Below are 22,863 nucleotides of genomic sequence, written 5' to 3'. Positions count from 1 at the left end.
AACTAAATTCAATACATAAATAAAGAAATGCAATCTCATTTGAAATTAAATTAGATTTCATAAATTCAACATGCTCTTGAATCATAAAGAATCACACAAATTTTGAGGTTAGAAGGAATCTCTGGAGATCATCTTGTTCAGTCTGCCTGTTCAAGTAGAGATAGCAGGAGTAAGTTGCCCACAACCATCTCTAGAGGAGTCCAAGGGTAGAGAATCCATGACCTCCATGGGTTACCTTACACTAAACCAGATTTTCCTGATATTTCATTTGGTATCACCTGTATCTCAGTTTGTGCCCATTGCATCTCATCATTTTGCTATGCACTCCTTGGAAGACTCTTTGGAAGACTCTTGGAGGCTCCAGCCTCTTTACGCCCTCCTTTCATCTACTTTTATGCATTAATAAGGTCCCTTTGAGTCTTCTTTTCTTCATGCTAAACAGTTCAAGTTCTTTCAGGCCTTTCCTCATATGTTAAGTGTTCCAATCTGTCAGTTATTTTAGTGGATCTTACATGCATTGTCTCCAGTGTCCATGGGGAACCCAGTAATGGGCTGAGGAATGAGGTAGAATCATTTCCCTCAACCTACAGGCAGCACCCCTCCTAGTGCAAACCAGCCTACCTTTCACCTTTCGTGCCAGGGCACAGTGCTGGCTTGTGTTCAGCCTGAACCACGACCCTCATTTCTGCCCGGCTGCTTTTCAGCTGAGTGGCCCCCAGATGTACTGGTGCATAGGGTTATTCCTCCTCAGGTGCAGGACTTTGCATTTCCCAGATCCTCAGAATGACAGAATAGGTTGGAAGGGAACACAGTGGGTCATCTGGTCCAACCTCCCTGCTCAAGCAGGGTCATCCTAGAGCACATGGCACAGGATTGCATCCAGGAGGTTCTTGAATATTTCCAGTGAGGGAGACTCCACAACCTCTTAGGACACTCTGTTCCAGTGTGCAGAGCTTCATGAGGTTCCTGTCAGCCCTCATGAGGTTTCTTCAGCCTGTCAAGGTGCCTCTGGATAGCAGTATGACCTTCTGCTAAACAGGACTGGATTCAGTTTTCAATCCACTTCATTGCTTAACCAACCTGTATATCGCATCTTATGTTCAGACAGTTTCAAAGGCTGAACTCCACTGCTGTCTCATCATCCACAGGCCAATCACTTAATCACTGAACTTTGTCAAGTCAGTCAAGAGTGACTTCCTATTGGTGAAGCTGTGCTGTTACCACTCCTTATGATTTTTATTTTTGTCTTTAATATACCTGAAAATGGCTTCTAGAAAGGTGCTCCTCATCTTCTCACTGATCCCAGCAATCAGTGTGATACTGACTGACCTGTTGCCTGGGTCCTTCTTACCCTTCTTGAAGATAGAGTTCGTGTTCACTTTTCCAGTTTTCAGGCACTTCCCTCTTGACATAAAATTGCACATTTGCAGGGGTCTCTAAACAAATTTTGGTATCTAGCTAAATGGAACATCTTAGTAAGTGGGAAGTAACATGAAAACAAACCCACAAATTTTAAAATAAAGAGACACTGAAATATGGTTAAACAAGTATTATTCCTAAACAGCTTTGAGCACAAAAACTTTAGGAATTAATTTTTTTTGTTGCTGTAGTTGTAAGGTTGGGGTTTTTCCCCCCAGCATATGATTAGCTAAATCTAGAGGTTTGTGGTCTCCTTGGAAAGCAAGTAGCAGGGAAGGAGCCTTTTAGCCATATATTCACTAGCATATACACATAACTTTAATATAAAGTTTAGATTAAAAAAAAAAAAAAGGAAACTTAAATTTGTGCTCCAGTGTGAGTAAATAGATCTTTCTGTTACGGTGTTAGTAAAACAACATCCAAGATTAACAGAGGTTAAATATGAAATTACAACAGTTTGTTCCAACTTCTATTTGTATCCATAGTTTTAATGCTAAACATACTGGTTTTGCAGGCATATATAGGAATAGAATTATCTAGTTTGGACATAAAGTACTATATTTTGAATTTGAGGTGTAGTGGTGGCATTTTTTGGTGTGCCTGTTTACTTCCATCATGATTTCTGTCTTTGTCTAATAAAAAATGTATATGGCTCAAGCTGTTGATGTGGTTGGCATCTGTTTCAGATTCATTTTTACTGACAGCAGGCTGCTGCTGGCAAGCACTCAGCCTTTTAATCATCAGAAATACAGAGACTGTCATTCCTGTCATTGCTCTTTATTTTACTCTAGAATTCTGTATCCAATGTACTGTACTAAAACCTGTGATAGATGAAAAGCATGACAGAATATGCATGATAAGTTTCCTAATTATAATTTTTAAACAATACTAGAATTTATTGACAAGTTATCATAACAAGTGTAGAAATGCTAGATTACCCTTGGCAATGGCTAAGCTTTAAATCTTATTTCAAAGATTATAGAATGTCTGTGCTTATTTACATAGATACTTCAGAAGTTGTTATAAGAGACAGAGTAGTTTAAAAAAAACCAAAGAATTTGACTATTAGTAATATGACCCATTTATCCCTATATGTGCTGCAGTATCTTTCTTTTCTGTGCATCAAAATAGAAGATTGTGTGTGTATGGACAAGTAAACAAGTACATAAACCATTCATGCATATCATCAGATATACATTGAGATTTAGGGTTCAGCACAAAGTTGCATTAAGCACCTCTGCCTTTCTTCTGTTCCTCTGCATGGGATGACTGTCCTCAACCTGTGATGGGTCAATGTATTTTCTACTGCTTTTTGCCAATAATATATTCGAAAATACTCTTTTTATTGTCCCAAACATTTCTGGCCAGCTTCAACTCCATTTTAGCTTTGACTGGATGAGTTTTCTCCCTACAGTGACAAGCAGCATCACCTATGACACCTCATCTTGCTTCCACAGGGCATACACCTTCCTTTTTTGTCTTATCTTCCAAGAGGAGATCCCTGTTCAGCCAAGCCAGCCTTTTGCCTCACATTCTTGACTTGTGACATTTGGGAATTGCCTGCTCCTGTGCCCATGGGATGTAATGCTTAAAAAGTGACCAGTACTTAATGACTCCCACACCAGCAAAATCATATTCCAAGGGGGCCTTACTTAAAACTGTCTGAACAGCCTGAATTCTGCCCTCTTCATATCCAGAGCTGAGGTTTTCTGTCACCTTCCCTCCTGTCAACAGAAAATTTAAACTCAGTCGCTGTGGCCAAGATGGTCACCAATCTTCCATTATGAGATCCTTCCTGTTGACAAGCAATAGATCAAGGAAGGCATCTTTCTGAGCCAGCTCCCTTAGGATCTATTCCTTAAAGCAGTCATCCAGGGCTTTTAGAAATCTTCTGAGTTGTAGCAGCTGTGTGGTTCTCCCAGATAATCTCTGGCAAGTTGAAGTTCCCCATAAGGACAAGAGCAGTTGACTTGGAGGTGTCCCTTAGTTCCTCATAGAATAATTTGTCAGCATCATTGTCCTGGCTGGGAGGTCAATAGTAGATGCCCACGGTGGCATTCACATTATGTGTTTGCCCCTTGAATCATTCAGAAGCGCCCAACTGAGCCATTGCCAACTGTGAGCTCCACAAATTCTACCCCTTCTGTTACATACAGTGCAACCCCTTCACCTCTTCCTCCCTGCTTATTGCCCCTGAAAAGCCTGCACCCATCAAATGGGGCAGTCCAGTCACAGGACTCACCAGAGCAGGTTTCAGTTATGCCATGGATACCAAATCTCTGGGACTGGGCCAAACCCTCAAGCTCCTCTTCTTTGTCCTTCATGCTGTGTGCATTAATGCAGAAACAGGATCTCTTTGCGCTTCCTTACCAGCTATTTAGTCTGTTTTCTGCCTCTGCTGATGATTCTCAGATGGTCAGAGATGAGCCCTTTCTGCTTGCCCTGCCTGCACAAAGTGTGATGCCAAGTGCTGTTCCACGCCCACACTGCCATGCCATGCCCTTGTTTGCCTGCTCCTGTTGTGCCACACCCTCATTGCTGTGCCATGCTCCTGTTTGCCATGCTCCAGACTGCTCACGTTCCCTGGAGGCATTTAAATCTCCCTCAGCACCACTCTCTTCTTTCCTGGCTCACTGCTGTGGACTTAGTGGTTGTGGTAAGGCTTGGGCATGTTGCTTCAGTTCCTGAACTGGGAACCCTCCTATAGAGCTCAAAGTAATATGAAAAATAGTTCAATTTTCAATGTAATCATGCCAGGCTGTTATAAGAGATTTTGCAAAACCACCTAATTTTTGGCATGAGACATTTTCTTCTCTTCAGACATTTTAGTTCTCTTGGCAACCCAGTTTTGGTTTTGGTTAGAAATGTTGAAATAGAAAGTGCAAAGCTGGTGCAGCTCTGCAGAACAGTTCAACAGCCTGTTCACAATCTGCTGAGGTATTATTAGTTCCAGAAGAAAATAGCAGAATCCTGTCTGAGAGCCAAAATTAGATGGCAGTCTGTATTTTTCAAAGAACATGGGGTGTGCTCCTGCATGTTGCTACCAAAATAAGAGGCCTGTCTCTGTCAGGAATGAAGTTTGTCTAGTCAATTGGATGGCCCTTTTAGTATATGCTGGTATCTGCTCCAGAAGTCAGGGATGCTTCTTTTTTTAGTTTCCTGGCTTGTCTCATTGTCCTCTAGAAGGTGATCTGGCATTGTCAGATTTTTTTTAACTGGCATATGAGTCCTGCATTTCCCTACTTACCTCAAATGTATCATTCAAACTGTCTATCCATCCAAATTATTTGCTTCTGACCTGGCGTCTGCTAGCAGTTTTATGTACTCAGCAAATATCTACTTGTACCTATATTCTGCTCTACTTTCTCACCCTTAAGTCCCTCCTTCAAATGGTATGATGGCCCTTTTAGAGAGCACCTTAATCAAATCACTTCTGACACGACTGCACTCTCAAAGCATCTTCAAGACAGACTTAGCTGTGAGCACAGGACTCATGAGGTGTTCAGAGAACTACCACACACTAGCCCTTTCTGCAGTGAGGGAAGGACAGTCTGTCAGGAAACTCACTTGAGAAAATACCCAAAGAGAAAAAGAACTTGAATTGTTTCTGTGTAGAGTGTCATGTTTCCTATGCTCTATGCAGGCAGAAATAGCACAAAATGAGAAGAGATTAAAATTAAATATGATATTAAAAGACAGTGCTTTATCATCCTGTTGAAGTAACTTAAAGGTAACAGTCTCAGGACACAGTCTTAAGCTGTACCAAGGGTTGGATGTCAGGAAAAAGTTTTTCACTGAAAGAGTGAATAAGTACTGGAATTGTCTGCTCGGGGAGGTGGTGGAGTCACCATCCCTGGATGTTTTTAAAAAAAGACTGGATGTAGCTCTCGGTGCCATGGTGTAGTTGAGATGTTAGGGCATGAGTTGGACTTGGTGATCTTAAAGGTCTCTTCCAATCTTGTGATTCTGTATGTGATTCTGAGTGTATCTGGCAATATAAATTTGTAGAAAGTAAAGTATCATAGATAGTAACAACTCATTTACACAAGTTGACAGATCATCATTTGAGAAAACAAAAATGGAAAAAAAAACCAGTGTTGTTAAGTCAGTATTAAAAGCAATATATAAAGTCAAAAATGGATAGTATCTATTGCTTTCTTAAATATTTTGCATGACTTCTGTAGCAGTACCTGTGTCTGGGTTGGTTGACAATATTCAGGGAAGTCTCTAAAGCATCTCTGCTATTGTTTATCTAACCCACAATAGCTCTTTTCTTGTGGATGAAACACTTTTATCAAAATATTTCCAGAACAATGGACTACATTTCACACAAATTATTTAAAAGGCATGGACTTCTAATGTCAGGACATGAATTCAGGCTGTAAATACTTAGTGAGTGGAGGTACCTCCCCACATTTCTTGGTAAGATATCTTGGAAGCTTACTCATACCCCCAGTGTTTACTATTTACCCACTGTACACTTGGCATGCTAGCAGTACTTTTGCATACTCACATTGTCATCCTGTTCCCAAGTAGGTACCTGGGAACAAGTCAGGTGACTTACTTCACAAGAGTGGAAGACTTATTATTTATTCTAAATATAGACCATTTGAGTAATTAGAGCTTTGTAGAGAAAGAAACAAGTAGAGAGATTCAAAACAATCTGCAAGAAACTGGAAATTATGATGTCTTGGTGCTGCACAGTGCTGCATAGGAAATCAAAAATCTGTGAACGAAGGATTAGAAACAACCAAAGAAGGATAAAATTAGAAATCTTAATTTGTTTCTCTGATATGCAGTCACAATTACCAGAAGTATGATTAGTATATATTACTATGGATATTTTATTATGGCAGGACAGAGATGGAAAGATGTGGGGTTGATGTTTGCTCACAAATTTTTCATAATTCTAAGAAACATGTCAATACTATGGATTCCAGTTGACTCAAATGACTTATTCTTTGTGATATACTCTAAACTTGCAAACCTTCAGGTATCTAGTGTTGTGCGAGCTTTATAGACTGCACAGACTGTCTTTCTTGCAACATTGCGTAGATACCATCTATGATTGCAGTGATCTGAAAAAGAAGTAATGTCTTTCACACTTGCTCAGTGAAGCTCTTCCTTTATAAACTTACATATGGAGTTGTAAAAGTCAATGTGGTAGAGCATGCAACTCAGTAGGGACTGCTTTATTATGTCTTAAAACTAGATATCTTATTTAAACCCATTGCATCCCATTTTACCTGCTTAGATACTTAATTGAACCTGACTCACGGTATTTTCACAGATGTTCACAGCCTTACAAGATTCGGCTTTATATTTATTGATATATAGAGACATAGACATTCAATGAAACTGCTTTTATTGTAATGTCCTATCAAACGGATTCAATTTATTTCAGAACATGAGCCTTCCTAATATTTTCTTTGCAGTAAAGTTTTTGTGGCAGAAGAGGCTGCCTCTGAATTTTCAGATACATCTTCCCGGGCTTATTGATTTCAGTTTTCTAATATTATTCTTCTTATTTCAATTATGGCAGTTTAAAAAGTTGCAGCAAATAGAAACAATTATTCTTCAAAGTAGCCCAGTAGTCACTATGCTTCCCTTTCTACATGAGATGTCACAGCTTAAGGAGGTTCAGATCAGATTTTAGTGTTGACAAAGAAAAGAGGTGAAGTATTGCTGTGGATTGAACTTCATAATATTGAAGTCATCAGTATGGTTTCCAAGGGATATCTTTCATTGGCTAGCATAGTGAGTCTACAAATGAAATCTGGAGACAGCCTTTTTCAATCAAAAATCTTTAAGATAAAGATTTCTCATGTGAAAGAACATTTGATGGTCAACTCTTCCTCTTTCTTCCTCTTCCCCACCCCAAATTCCACAATAATATACCTTCTGCAGTTCCCAGAACTGGTGGCAAAAATCTACCAAAAATGATGATGTTTCTACAGGAGAAAGTGCATGAAACATGTTTAGAACAAGGAAAGAAGATGCAAATGCAAATGATGCCTGTTTTGTGTCAGCATTTCATGAAAAGCAGTGTATGCTGCTATCAAAGAAAGTGACAAAATGATGGGTACTGCTACCAATTTGAATAAGCCCATAATTTACAGGAAATAGGCATGTTTCTTGTGCTTATATGTAGTTCTTTCACATTTTGTACTCCTACGCTCCTTTTTCCTGTATTTAGCAAAAGGCGTTAAACTTCTGCTATATTTGAAAAGTGTGAGGGAAACAATGTGCACAGCTCTAGCAAGGTTTCATTGAATCCTGTGCACCATGAAAATCAGAAAACATTTAAATCATCAACGTAATCATGTTTTTATTGCAACCACTCCTAACACCCTTAGCAGCTGGTATCTTTGAATCAACTAATAATATTCCTTAGTCATCATACCAACCATGTCTTGCTAAAATCTTCAAAAATCTGGTAAACTTCAAGTAGAAAGAAATAAAACAGAATTAAGAATGGCTTTTCAGTTTTTGTGCTTCTTAGGGCCACATCCAACCTGGCCTTCAATACCGCACAACCAAAACTTATTTCAAAAAGTTTAAAGCAATGTTTTCAGCAATACATTTGAAATTATATCAGATTTTTTTGAGATTTATCTTTCCACTTTTTTTTCCTACCCAGCTAAAAATATTTTTTTGTTTTATGCTCAAATTAACAGATGGCTTTGGTTGCTTTAGAAGCTTGAAATTTGGGAGAAATTGTGCTTATCCTCAAATATATTCCTTACAGCTACAGACCTCTAGATACAGCACATGGTTTTGACTTGACTAGAGTTTAACTGTTGTTAAGGCAGGTCAAAATTAGTTTAGAGGAAATAATTTGATTAATTTTTTGCTCATTTTATTTTTATATTTACAGTTAAAAATTCTGGTATTATAATAATGCTCGAAGATTGCAGCCAGGCTCTTCATCTGTGGGATTTGGTTGTACTAGTCTACATTCTGCACAGTTAGACATTAGAAACTTTTCAAAATCTTGTCCAAGTGGTGAACAGGTCTATGTCTATGGTAAGAGAGAACAGTTACATTACACTGTACCTTCTGTAAGAATCAAGCCTAGGCTATGTATTAATTTGTGTCTTTATTGTCAGAGATTATCAGTTTCTTGTTTGAAAGATTAAAAATTAGAGAAAAAAATGTAAAACAAACTATTAATGACTCAAATTTTGAGGAATTTGATATGAGCACAGAATTCACAGTTCTCTGAGTTCATTTCATTAGAATATTTCATTAAATTCCACTGTGGTAGTTTTCATGCATGGAATGTAATAGTGAGAAATAAGGTAACATAGGAAAACGTTCTTATTTTTTTATTTTCAAATAATAAAATAAGGGGAAAGGATGTTTATTAAAAACCAAATACACCTTATAGCACAATACAACTAAAAGTTTTACCATTGAATGTACTGTACCTATTTTAATTTTGCTGTTGTAAGCAGAGGGCGTGAAGATTTTTTTTTTTTATTTAGTTCATAAATTGAAATGATCAAGAAAACTGCACTAATTTAAAATTTTAGTGTTCTATAAAACTGTTGATTTTGAGGTTTCTCACAGAGAAAATGTTCTATTCTTTAATAACATCTTCAGTTTGAATATTTATGCTTAATAATTAATGCAATTTTTAAGAAATTATTTTTTGTATTAATCAGCAATTACTTTAATTATCATTAATTAGTATTAATAACAGATATTATTGGAAGAAATATAAAAACAGTTAGCAATTCTGGTAGTTTTACTTAGAGGAATCTACATATGCCTGTTTTGAAACATTTCCTGAAGCTAGTGTCCAGTATCTTAATAAGTTACTGGAGAATAGTCCTAATTTATGAAATTATAGATATTATAGTATAATTTATAATGATAATTTATTTTAAACATATAAATCAAAACGACAATCTGCAGAATTACGTGTGTGAATCTTACTTCAGAAGGTTTACATGATTAGGAGCCTAAATTTATGTAATAGGAGTCAGGCTTGGACGACTGAGCCCAACTTTTTATAAAAATGCACTTGTGATAAGCATTCACAAATCCATTTTATATTTAATACAGTTTTGCATAGATCTTCCTAGATGTGATAAATTACTCAGTAGGAAAACCAGTTAATTGTATTTGGAAGAATTAAACATTACTAGTGTTGTATGTAGTAAAAAAGTCATTCCTTCATGAGATACTACAAATTCATTGTGTGAATTTATTCTGATTTTGAAAAGATTCAGTCACGTTTGTAGAACTGAAAAGACAACTTCTATATATACTGGTGCTCCTAGCAAGTAAGGCTATTCCTTTATAGTCCAACATAAAATGGTAAAATTCCTCCCTTAGTTTTATGGAAAGGCTATGTAGTGACTCTATCATAAAGGAAGTATGCTTGTGTTTCTTAGTGATATACTGTTGTGAAGTTGGTAATCTGTCTGCTTGAGTGACAGGTCACTGAGCAGACTATTAGGGCTGTCTATTTGAGGAGAGATAAAGGCTTGAATGAATTTTGCTAAATTCTACTGATAAATGTTTTAAATTCGCAAATATTTATCAGATTATAATAGATATTATTAAAAAACATGTCAGTGTTCAAAAAATGTACTAGAGTTAAAAGCCACTCTGCAATGTTAACATAGGCATTTTATGTATAGGGAAAAAAATACCACAATCCCTGCCCCCCTCACAAAAAAAAAAAAAAAAACCAAAAAAAAAAACCAAAAAAAACCCTAACCAACCAACCAAAAAAAAAAACCCATCAAAACTCGCCAAAATTTCAGGTATTTGAGTAGCCTCTGAGCTCTTGAGGATACCTGGATACAATTTTTTTCAAATTAGCTCAAGAAATGGATGTTTCTCTATATTTGAAAAGGAACAATTTGTCACCAAAGTATTATGGTTTGGTTTTCTTTGCATCAGTAAAGCACTCATCTTTGTGGTACAAATTTAAATTATCTGTCTCAAATATATTATTAATTCATATATGGAACTTATTAAAAATTGTTTGGCAATGAATATGAAGAGTCTTTGGAAAGCAAAAGTGTTAAAAGCTTTATTCCCTGCAATTAGTAGAAATAGTGAACCCCGTCTACATTCTACAAAAAAAACTGCATGGTACAGATGATAATGTTTTGACCTTCTAGCATATAAAAGAAACATTAAGAAGGAAGAAGGATGCTCTTATAAATTAGAATATGCTTTCACTTCTAGTATCCTCAGTATGCAAGAGTCACAAAAATTGTATCAGATGGCCAAGCCAAAATGGTGGTTCTGTCAGTGATCCTTCTTGCCAGTCATGGTCCTCACTGATGGTAACACAGAAATATTGTAGCCTATAGAATAGGCTATATTGCCTATAGAGGGAGATATCCAGTGAAATGGCAGAGTACTTTATTGGGGATGTAAGATGCAATTGCATGTGAAAGTAATGATATCTGCTCAGAATGGTCTCTGAAAGATCCCACAGAAACAAAAAAAATGTACACCTAGGATTCCAGTTTCAGACTTAGAAGTGTGCAGAACCTTTTTGGGTTGCAACAGGGAGACAGTTATTTGGGAAGAGAAGGGTTGGCTTTTTTATACATTAGAGAATTTGTACCTTAAACCCAAAAAGCTTGTGCAGCAGAAATGTCATTCTTACAGAGCAGGAATATACTCTTATTTCAATACTATATAAAACATGTTCACTGCACTCTGATGTTATACAAACTACAAAACAATTTATACCTAATATTTTATTTAAAATACTCTAAAAAGGTTATATGGTTTAATATTTTTTCTTAATATTTGGCAAAGAAATTTTTAGATCCCAAAAGTGCTGTTAAATTTTTGCTACTAAATAGCAGTTGAGTGGTATTTGTCATTCAGGAGGCAAGCTATAATTGCCTCTAAACATAAAGATTTCACCCCCCCTTTAGAAAGTTTTAATCTGTTGATTGTACTCTCTTGATATTTTATTCTTCTTAAGATATGCTTTATTAATGGAATATAAGTAACCAACTTGATAAGAATTTATGGTGAAAATTAGGAATATATTTGAAATAGAGCTATTAATGAAAAATTATCTCTTTTTTAATAACAAAATATTAACATACTTGTAACTATTTTGATATTTTCTTCTTAATTCTTCAGTTCATTTCTTTGCAAATTTTAACTGTATGTTATATATAACAAACCATGATATCAAACTAATGTCAGTGTTTTGCTTTTTTCAAATAAATGTAGTTCAAAATTTCAGATAACATTAATTTCTTTGTTTTGACCAGTTGCAGTGCTTAACACCTTCCATTAACTGAATCCCTTATGTAGTGGCTTAGTGATTTAGATTTTATTTGAGCTGCTTTGAAAGTTATTTGCTGATTGTAGTTCTGGACCCAAGGTGGAGTAGAACCCTTTAACTTGAGCCTCAAAAGCCTCGGTCTGTGCAGATTGATTGGACAAAACCACGCACAAACTGAGTAGGGTTTGTATGCTCTTCCTTTGTGGTAATAATATTTTGCTTGGCCCATGACGGTAGCATTAAGATATTTTGCAGCATTTAACACTCTTCTGAAATGGTTCAACCTAGATGCTTAGAAACTGTTGGGCATTATAACATTGATTTGGAAAAATGCTGAATAAGAAATTTACAAAACATCAGTGGTGTGCTCAGGTGGAGTAGCCATACTATAGATGTGAACAGAAGAATTTTTCATTTTAGAAGCTTAAGAGAAATAACATTTTCTTCTTGCTTACTAAAACTATGTTATAATGGAGTGGCCTGGGCTGGAAGGGACCTTAAATAAAATCTAGTTCCAACCCTCCTGCTGTGAGCCAGGAGAGCTTCCACTAGACCAGGTTGCTTAGTGCCCCATCCAACTTGGAATTGCACAATTCCAGGGGTGGGACATCCACAAACATCGATCTCTGGTCAAGATTTTCCACAGCCTCACTACCCTCACAGAAAGAATTTTTCCTAATATCTAATCTGAACCTACTGTCTTTGTTTAAACCTGTTCCTTCTACATGCTCTTTTAAGTAGTCCCTCTCCATTTTTTTCTGTAGGCTCATGCATCCTACAGGTCACAAACCACCAAATTTCAATAAGGGGGTTTTTGTGCTATATTATAAATAGGATGAAACAGATAAAATAGATGTGCAGATGTGCACTAGGAGTTAAGAAAAAGTTACAATCACACAGGTGCTGTAATGAATAACTAACATTGCTGTAATTTGAAAATTAATAGATGATGAAAAATGTTTTTAGTGTCATATTTTTCAATTAAGAAACAAATAGGCCTCAAATAATGAAAAGTAATGATTTGTGACACCCAGGTTATATCAGAAAAGTGATATCCACAATAAGGATTTTTTTAAAGACAACTTAGTCACAGCTAAGGGATATTATCGAACATAACTGCAGTTTATCAGTACTATAGAATAATAAGCCAGAAGATAAAGAATACTAACAATAAAAATAGGGTCATAATCTTCAAATAAATAGCACAATAATGTCAGGTCCTTCCAATAAAACCTTTGAGATCTAAAGATAGATCTTTATATTATGGTTTATATCCCAAGGTCAGCAAAGTGGAATACTTTGTCCTACATTCTAGAAGTGGTCTCTTTACTCATTTACAGTAGGGAGCCATTTCAAGTGACTTACAGGTAGATACAAGGCTTGGTTCTCATTTAAACCCAGTAAAGAAAACCAGCAGTTTAGGAAAGCATGGCATAGGTTTGTTTGGTTTGGTTTGTTGGGTTTTTTTGTTTGCTTTTTGTTTTAATACAGTAATCCTACAAAGCATTTATAGCCTGGAAATTCAATATAAAGTGTGTTTTTTACTAAGCTTTTTGTATTAAAGGCAAATGTAAGGCAGATAACCTGAATGGGCAAATAAACCCAAAGTGAACCGTATCACTTTTACATACATATATATGTACACACATACTTGAAAAATGGCTTGTTTTTTGGTACAGTTAATGAGCCTTCTAGCAAATGAAAGGATTCACATTGTAGACATATGTTATGTTGAAAAGGATGGATAAATCTAATTGCCTGGCAGAAGATTCACAATAGTACAGCCAGGATGAAAACAATCCCTCCTACTGGCTGGACAATCCCCTTACCTACAGATAGGTCCAAAAGTCAAATGGACTATTCCATCTCAACCCCCAAAATGTATGGTTCATCCCAAACCTCTAACCCTACCCTGAAGCATCAAGTGTCTGTGACCCCATTGGCCCAAGTCTTGTTCCAGCCCACCTTGAAGCCCCCTGATAAGGGGTCTCCTAGGGGCCAGACACCCTCTTGGATCTTTCCCCCTCTTGGAACTTCCCCTCTCTTGGATCTTCCCCCCTCTTAGAACTTCCACCCTCTCCTAGAACATCCTCTCTACCCCTTGTCTCTCCCCTCCCCCATCCCCTCAGGCCTTGCCACGTGCTGCATATGGCAGCTCCAAGCAAGACCTTTCACCATCCCTAATAAACCTCATATTCTAAGAGCAGCCTTCAGAGATCTCTCGTCTCCATTCATCAAAGCCACTCTGGAACACAGCTTTCCCTACAGACACCTGAGTCAAGATTCAGTTTCTCCTCCTGACTGAGCTAATATCAAAATAATTGTTTGCTAACAGTTGAAGTTAAAGGAGGGAATAATTTCCTAGATAACTGTAACATAATTATCTAAATTGCAGTTCCTGTGGCCCATGAATTTAGCATACCATCCTTTCTGTGGCAAATCCCTGCCATTTAGTATCAAGATCCTAGTTGTACATTACACAAAAAGGAAACTGTGATCTAGTGCCACTACTGATAAAATTCCTGCATAAGAGAAAGTCACTGCTTAACACCTCTTATTCATACGACATGCAGCATAAACCAAGTTTTATTGCAGCTATTAATGGTTTTAATAAAGAGTTCCTGCTTTTATTTCTGTCATTTGAAGGGTGAGAATATACAGGGATACAGATGTGATTTAGATGTCAAACAGAAAATTTTTAGTCCAGTTTTAACTTGGCCCCATGACTATGTAATATGGGAACTTTATGATGACTTTTAGGTTTTTGAGTGCTGAATTCAGACAATAATTTAAAAATTCAACACTGTGTATGTGTATTCGGCACCAGTGTCTGCATTAAGACTTAATCCCTGCTATCCTTTAAAAAATCTGTTCTATACTGGAATTTCTGGTATTTTCAAAAGTCTGATTAAGTCTGTCATTAGCTTGATGTGCTTGTTTCTATAAAGCTGTTTTTCTAGGCTGCTAGGTTCCTTGAATTTTTAAAATTCTCTGGAAATCAAAAAATAGTGTTTTCATATACAATTGTGCAAATAACTCCTGTCTATTAACTTCATGTATTTTAATTTTTTTAAAAAAAATATTATTACTTATGTTACCTACTTGGAAGAGAAGTATACAGCAAACATGCAAATACAACCTGCATATATGGTAGGTATTGATAGTGTAGCGTATTTGCTTTTGCAAGTTATTTCAGGAATTAAGAAATCAAAAGCAGAAAGATATAAGTTCTGTGAGTCTTTGTGTCTTGCTAACCCTTGCATTTTTTAGCCTATATTGCATGAATCATAGTAATGTTGGTGTGTTGGTGTTTAGCAAGTTTAAAGACAGATCAATTAGATCATCCCTCTAATTGAAGTATGTTCCAATTGTATGTTTAAATTGTCCTTGGATAGTGTTCTTTGCAATTCCAATTTTTCTAATACATGCTAGAAATTAAAAAGAAATAAAAGTTCTAGTATTTTTTGAGCCAAAATGAATAGAGGAAACAGCTAAAGCCCATTGTGTAAATAGTCAAAATTCGTTAAACCCTTCTGGAAACTGGCATCCCTTGTGCTAAGTGTGGAAAATACTTTTAGAGTAGAGGAAATACCTGAAGATTCCAATGTTAGCCTGATGCAAACTGCAGAAGCTACTGAAGCCACCCACAGTGCAGCTGACCCACAGAAATGCATAAGTGGAAGTGACAGATCATGATGTTTTCTTAATGTTTCGATTAACAGTTCTAGTACCAATTTTAATTGGACTTTTTTTAGATAAATTGTTATAAAAAGACTGTGACTTGGGAACAAACTTTGTTATTCATCTTACTTTTGCAGGATGTGTTTAAAAACCTCTGAAAACCTTTTGATTTTTATGATTTTTCAATTTGCTGTTAGGAAATGCTGACCTCTCAGGTTGGGAGTTCACCGTGAGGCTGTAGTAGTACCCTTTTATTCCTTTAGATAATAATTTCAGTAAAAAATAAAGGGCCAGGGGGAACCAACTGCAATAAAAAACAGGAACTATCCATTATCCAGTAGCAGATAGCAAGAAAGGAAGCTGTGGAAGTGGTTCTGATCCCTCAAAATGTGTAAATTAATGTATCTGATTGTTAATAATCACTACACTACTGTGAGAATTTTTTAATGCAACCATTTAATAAGAAGTAATATTAGGATGTAAATAAATTTTAGAATTTCTTCTTAATGTAAGTACAACCTTTTGCAAACTCCATGCTTAACTGAAGACTGTCCATACAAAACAGCTAAGAGGAATCTGTATCTCCTTTACCCAATTATAAGAGAAAATTTTAATAGAATTTAAGCTTTGTGACCCACTGAGCTGAAAAAGAGTGAAGAAGACAAGAATGAAAAAGGCAAAGTGAAAAAAGTGAAAAGGACTGATTATTGAGGTAAAAGGGACTGTGTTAGCTGAGAGGTATAAATCACAAGATTTGAAAGCTTTTGTACAGTGTAAATTGCAGATGAGTTGAAAATTCTATTTCTGATACTGCTGGGGCTGTTAGGATGAACTTGTGTATTCAAATGCTTTGTAGCTAATTAAAGCTTGCAATTTATTTAGAGGGATCATTATTTAATGTAAGTATTTGGACATGAGTTATGAAAAATTGCTTTTATTTCAGCTGGTTTTGGTTTACGTGCTCTGAGTGAATAGTATTCAGGACAATTTTTTCTTTTAAACTTTTTGGTCTCATTCATAAGACATGTTCTCTCTTATTTGTCATTTTGACAAACTACATGCCTCTGAAAATGGAGCTATGCACAGTGCTGGCAACTTTGTCTTGATAACTTAATAAATGTAAGAAAATAAGGAGAAATTCAAGTAATCATGACCATTTTAAGATGCTTTTAAAAATTTTGACACACATTTACAATTGAACTATGAAAAAGACCTGACAAGAACCAACATTATCTTGCTTTATTTGGTTGAAAGAAAGTTTAACAGCACTAAAATCTATGCTTTGATTTAAAGAGGCATTGATACTAGAAGCCAAAAAAATGTTTAAATTACCTATCACAGCAACATGAAAAATTAGTTTGATGATGCAATGGAAAGTTTTTTAAAGAGTATATAGTCATATGAGATTTTGATTTTAAAAATGTGATATAGTAAATGAAAACTACTAATAAAATTTTGTTGTTAGCTTGCAATGGCAATAAAATTATTTGAAAATATCACTTCCCTCTTTTCTTCAGCTGAAATACAGTGAAAGTGATAGCACTTGCCTATACAGACATGCAGTGAACTTGAGAAGTAACCAGTTGCAAGTAGTTTAATTATCCAGGTGTAGAAATAAAAAGAAATTTCTGCTTAAAACAAGTAAGGAATAAGGTTCTTCAAGCATGTTTGTATTTTATTTTCTGGTATTCATTATCTTTTCATCAGCAGATTATGAATAGTGTAAGAAGGACCATATTAAAATAATTTAATGTCATAGCTTTGGGAATGAAAACTTGAAAAGACAGAGACAAGTTATATTACATAGTTATTTCTTCAATACACATGTAGTTTGTCACGTTCATAAAATACTATGTCATTTATAACACAATATCTAAAAGTCTCGGTATCTCTGCTAGACTTGGTGGGTGCCTTACTTCTTTTTAACAAGCCTTTATAAATTCTTTTTTATCTCTTTATTACAGACTGAGGGGGCAGGGGAGGAGTATCTGCACTATTTTGAGGCAGCAATGCAGATTTGGTAATCAGTTTCCCTTTTCAGTATATATCTTTTAAATATATCCTGTGTGCCACACCCAGTCAAACCATGAAGTATGCTTACAAAGAAAATAGTAAAGATGCAATATTCATCTGGCTGTAATTTATCTCACTAGTTATATGAGCCAGGGATGACTCATTTAAGGTGCAAAATTTTGCCTTTAAATAAAAGACAAATTTTGATGTTATGAGTATTTGGCTTTAGCCCACTGGAATGTCTACTCATTCATGTCAAAAAAACAGAAGAGATTTAGAACCTGTTTAGAGTATGTTCTATATTTTTTAATCTCTGTGTATTAACTAATTTGCATCCTATTTCCCTGAAAAATGCTGTTGTTGGAGTTCATCTTCATTCTTTTCATATAGTATATATTCTGTAGTTTTAAAGCAAAAATAATAATTGAAAGAAATTGTAGAGTTCATGTTGCTGCATATTTTTAACAACATTGTTGTTAAAAACGTGGGGAAAAATTCTGTCAAATTATTGCAATTTTCCTCTATGTATTTTCTTTCCCAGAAGGCTCAAACCTCTCATGCATATGTTAAAATTAGCCTAGGGCCTAGGAAATTTGGCAGGGAAATTGTTAGAACAGTATTTCACAACCACCTGCACTTTCCTGTTGTGAATTTTATTCCAATTGCTAAAAATATACTGCCATTAGCAGTGATTTTTGAGCTATCAGTGTATCATCAGTGCAGGCTGGAACTCTGAGAGAGGACTGCTAAGGGAAAGGATCAGTGATTGTGACCTCCTTGTTGAGAGTTCTGTTTTCATCCATGCAAAATACATCCTGCAAACAGGGAGCTGCCCTGCCTTGGAGTATTCTTTAGAAATGATCTGTCTAAACAAATAAGAAAGAAGATCTAGGTAAAATCTGGCAATGAGCACAGATACTACTAAAGCTCATACAACATTTACCAAAAAGCTGGTTATTCCAGCTGGTTAGCTGGAATTTCAGGTAGGAAAATCAGGTCACAAAATAGTTTTCCTCTAAAAAGGAATTCTACAGTAATTTGAAATTTATAATATATTTCCGTGTTATGAATTTGACTTTGAAAACTATTCTTCAGATTAGAAATTAAAGTTAAAATAGGGCCTGAATGAATTTAAGTTAAGTTTAGTAATAAAGATAAGTGAACAACTTTCAGCCATGGAGTGTTTTTTCTTGTCTGATTCTGATTTGTGTTGGGTGCACTGCCATATATCACTCATCATCACATTCTGAGTAACACTATGATCTTAGGTCCTATTTTAGCAAAAAAGCAAGTGAGTACCTGGCCAGTAACCGATTTGCTTATAGATATTTGTAAACATTTGGAAGTGCATGTACCAAAAATAAATGTTTTGGTTGCAATTCTTAAATTAGGCTTTATAATCTTAGAAAGTCCTAATACATCCTCATTTCCCAGGGCAGTTCCATACACCCATGTGGGCTCAACCCTTGTCATTCATATCAGTGCTATTTTTTGCCTGAGCTGCTGTGCAGCAAGGAATGACATTAGTGCTCTAATAAATAGGAATGTGCCTGTTTTGTTTTAGGTTCAATTTTCCTGAGAAGGCATTGCAGGTTTAACAGCTCCTTATGTAGCTTTAGCCTACCTTTGCAATGCAAATTGGACAGGTTACTAGCTTGAGCAAAAAGCTCACTTGGGGACTTGGCTATGCCCTGGGTTAAATTAACAATTTTAGGCTGAAAATATCTCTGAAAATAGGTCATAAGCTTTCAACATGTGAATGAGAGCTCGAGTAGGGGCAGTATCTTGTTGCTGTGGTTAATGCTACAAGAAAGACACACCTTTCTGAAATGCTTGAAACATCTCTGTGCATTTAATAGGTTACTTGGATGTTACATTATCCTGTGGTGAGGGCTTCAGTTGCTGATTTTTTTTACATTATTCTGCCTTAGCAAGGAGCACTGCTTTAAAAACATCTAGGGATTGATTAGCAGCAAAAAATCCAGGTGCTGCGTTATGAGACATTTGAGCATTGATTTCCATTCATCTTCAAGATAGTATCGTGTGAACTAGACTAGAAAGACCAATGTCTCTAAGATTGCCTTTTTCCAGTCATTCCTCAAAATATTTTCAAAACAAATTTGTGGATTTTTATTAACTGTCAAAAAAACCCCAATGGTCTTAACTAAAAAGTTAAGGGATTTATACCATGCCTACGTTGACTTATGACATTTTTTAAGAAGGGAGTAGAGTCAAGTTCAGTTCAAATACACAGAAACTTCCAAATTAATGGAAATCCAAATTAATTATTTACAAAACCTAATCTTCCATGGCTATTTTTCTTAACCTTTTGGTACATATGGTAGATGTATAGCCTAAGGGTCTCTCAGAATCTTGTAATAGGCATGGAGACGATACACTGTAATACACATTTGTTCTGAAAACTTCTTTATGTAGTTGTGTATTTGTAGAAATCATGAAAAAATTGACTCAGTGTGAAATCTGACCTGAAGGTATGTATTTTTCTTGAAGAACTAAATCTCTTTGAATTAGGACAGAATTTGTGGTAGTCTGTTATTTTACAGTTGGTTCTTCTGTAGTATATTTTAATACTCCTTGTTATAAGTTTGTAATGGTTCAGTCTCTGTACCCCGTTTGGCTTCTTTAATGGTTCAGTCCTGAGGTGTTTACCACAGTTTTCCCGGCCAAAATGTATGTCAATCCACCTGTATAACTCCCTTGTTCACATTACTTACCCCCATCTGTCAAAGATAGCACACTCCTTTGGTTCTGGAGTGTTCCCTGTCTCTCATCCCTTCCTCAAAGTAGAGTTAGGTTGTAAGGTTTGCTCGCTACCCATGTTGGCTTCTCTTGGGGAGCCCTTACCCTGCACCCCTCCCCTAATGCCCTCCTGTTGTGTCCTGCCCGTGTTCCCTCCATCCCTTAAAAGTCACCCCTTCAGGTTCAGATTAGTTCACTTACTCTGCCCTGACTTCGTCATTAAAGATTTGGCGATTCAGGCAGGTGCCCTTCCCTTATTCCTGTGCCTCAGTTTCCCCGTGCTCTGTGCCCTGCTGCACTCCCCACGCCGCAGTGATCACCGCCACCTGCACCAGTCTCAGCAGAGACTCAGGGGCGGCCACTCGCGTGTCTGCCCTGCGGCCACCCGCGGGACAGCCAGACAGCCAACCTCCGTCCAATGGCCACTGAGAGCCAGGTGCAAGAATTCTCCAATATTGAGATTTCTGGCATTTGGTGGATGTCTCTAAAACAGTGATCAAACTGCTGTGCTAAACAAAATCACGGGTGGGATGGATACTTCCTTGTTTTATAAAATATTTACATTTTTAGGTATTCCACACAAACACAGTTGTTAAAAGTAGTGTGAAATTTCTGTTTGGAGTACAGAATTCTTTCCTGCCAGTTTACCTGTCTGATGAAATACTGCTCTATTGTATGATTTATGTTCTGGCAGCCTGTGATTATTTGAATTAAATTCAAGAGCACAAAAATGAGACAACATTTTTTTTCAATAGCACATCATGAACTAACATTTATGTACATTTACTAACCTAACAGTTATAAATGTAATTATGTTTGAATACAAGTATACCACACAAAAATTAAATCAAGTTACCTGCACATTAATTTTTTTTTTCTTACTTTATTTACAGCTTCTGATTATTTTTGTGACCATTGAATTAAATGTCTCTAGTTAAATTAGCTCCAGTATGCAACTACAGCAAGAAAATATATTCAGTTTATCAAGGCTTTATTGACTTCAGGATTGAGAGTGATTACAAAAGAGAAGTAATCATATAAAATGGTGGTAGTGCAAATATTTTTGCAAGCATTAACTTTCTGTGCTATTCCTTTTGAAATTAGAATTGTTGACTATGATTGTGAGCTGTCAGCCCATGCTTTTTCTTGTAACACTGCTAAGAGACTTAAGTAGATTTAGTAAATGCAAAATAAGCTAGATTCGCCGTTTAAATTCTAGAAGTATTTTGCAATACTAGTCTTGGTCAAGGTAGGAAGCGTTTCCATACATCAGAAAGGACTGTGTTAAAAAGGTGCTTGCCTAAAACATACCTTGTTTATAGTGGAAGATTTGGCAACTCTTAAAGAAGTTTCTTGGAAGAGTTTTGTCTGAATACTCACATGGGTTAGGACATATAAAAGTTAATATTCTATGTTCTCATCTTTATACGTGGGTTTTTCGGAATTTTCCTGTTACTTGTTTACAAAATATCAAAGTTTGGTGTCATGTTGATGCAGCCTGTAGAAATACTTGAAATCTTAAAATCTGGTTTTCCTAGAAAATGGCTCCTCACGCAGTTCTGATTTCTGATGTTGGAGAATAAGATATATCTGAATCTTATGACATGGTAAGAGACTACCTGCCCTCACACAGGACTCTATTCTCAAATCATATTAATTTTTGCTGTAGTGGGCCTATATTAATATGCTTAATTTGTCTCTTTCTCACAACAGATAATATAATATAATATGCAATTTGCTATTGCAGTATCACAATAAACTTTGATTCCCAGCTGTCTTTTAGAAGTTATACACATTAAATATTTAACTTAGATTTTAGATGCAGAGAATACATTAAACAAAATCCCCCTTTTCCACACCCTGCACCAGTAAACTAGCAGTACTTTATGAGAGGAAGAAGTAGTTCAGGTCTAGCTGATTTCTCTATAATAGTTATGAGTCAGATTGGAGGAAATACTTGATAATCATTAGTGCAGATGGTAAGGGTTATGCAACATCACATTATTGGTGTATGCAGTAACTTTGTTCTTTTACTATTTAGGACTTTTTTGGTAGCTGAAGCATTATCATAGTAGAGTGTAGGTCCCTCCTTAACTGACTACAACAGTGTATCTGATAGTTATCCCACTGGAATTCCATGTATTACTCAGAGTAGACTGGGTAATTAATGCATTAAAAAGAGACGTTATCTTGTTCCTTACTTCATCTGTTTACTAATGACAAGTTGGAACCTCTTCTACTATCTTTGAAAAAAAAATTATTGCAGGACTAGGGCAATGTTTAGTCCTATAATTGTTTCCGTAAACCTGCTGCTTCTTTCAAGCTTAAGGCAGGTCTCTGCTGCCATATCTCCTTCTCTGTGATCCCAACACCCTAAATTGCTCCTGGCTATGACTTCATCACTTACTTCAATTTCACTATTTATCGGTGTGCAAGAATTCAAACATCTCAAATGAATCAGTCAATCCCATAGTAGTATCCTCTAGACCCACGTCTCAGAGATTGCGTTTTTCTGTATCTTCATGCAGCATGAAAGGACCTCACAGATCCCTTTGCTTTTGAACAACTGCTTCCTATTTCACAGAATCTTTTTTTTCTGCAGATACATTTTTATCTGAATTAAGATATGCATCTTAATTCCAGAATGTCTTATTTTTTAGTTCCTCTTGCTTCCTATCTGTTCTCTTTCTAACAGCTTTAACACAAGACATTTT

The 22,863-nt window shown here is 36.1% G+C and overlaps 1 protein-coding gene across 2 annotated transcripts in view; it reads left to right on the top strand.

Annotated features, from left to right (window-relative positions):
* The window catches only part of CSMD1 (CUB and Sushi multiple domains 1), a 1,058,834-nt gene that overhangs the window by 396,502 nt on the left and 639,469 nt on the right, over nt 1-22,863 (top strand). The gene's annotated exons all lie outside the window — the stretch shown is intronic.

Source organism: Taeniopygia guttata, chromosome 3, assembly GCF_048771995.1.
Source record: "Taeniopygia guttata chromosome 3, bTaeGut7.mat, whole genome shotgun sequence".
NCBI lineage: Eukaryota > Metazoa > Chordata > Aves > Passeriformes > Estrildidae > Taeniopygia > Taeniopygia guttata.
The sequence above is the reverse complement of the archived record's forward strand: the minus strand, read 5'-3'. Positions and strand labels throughout refer to the sequence as shown.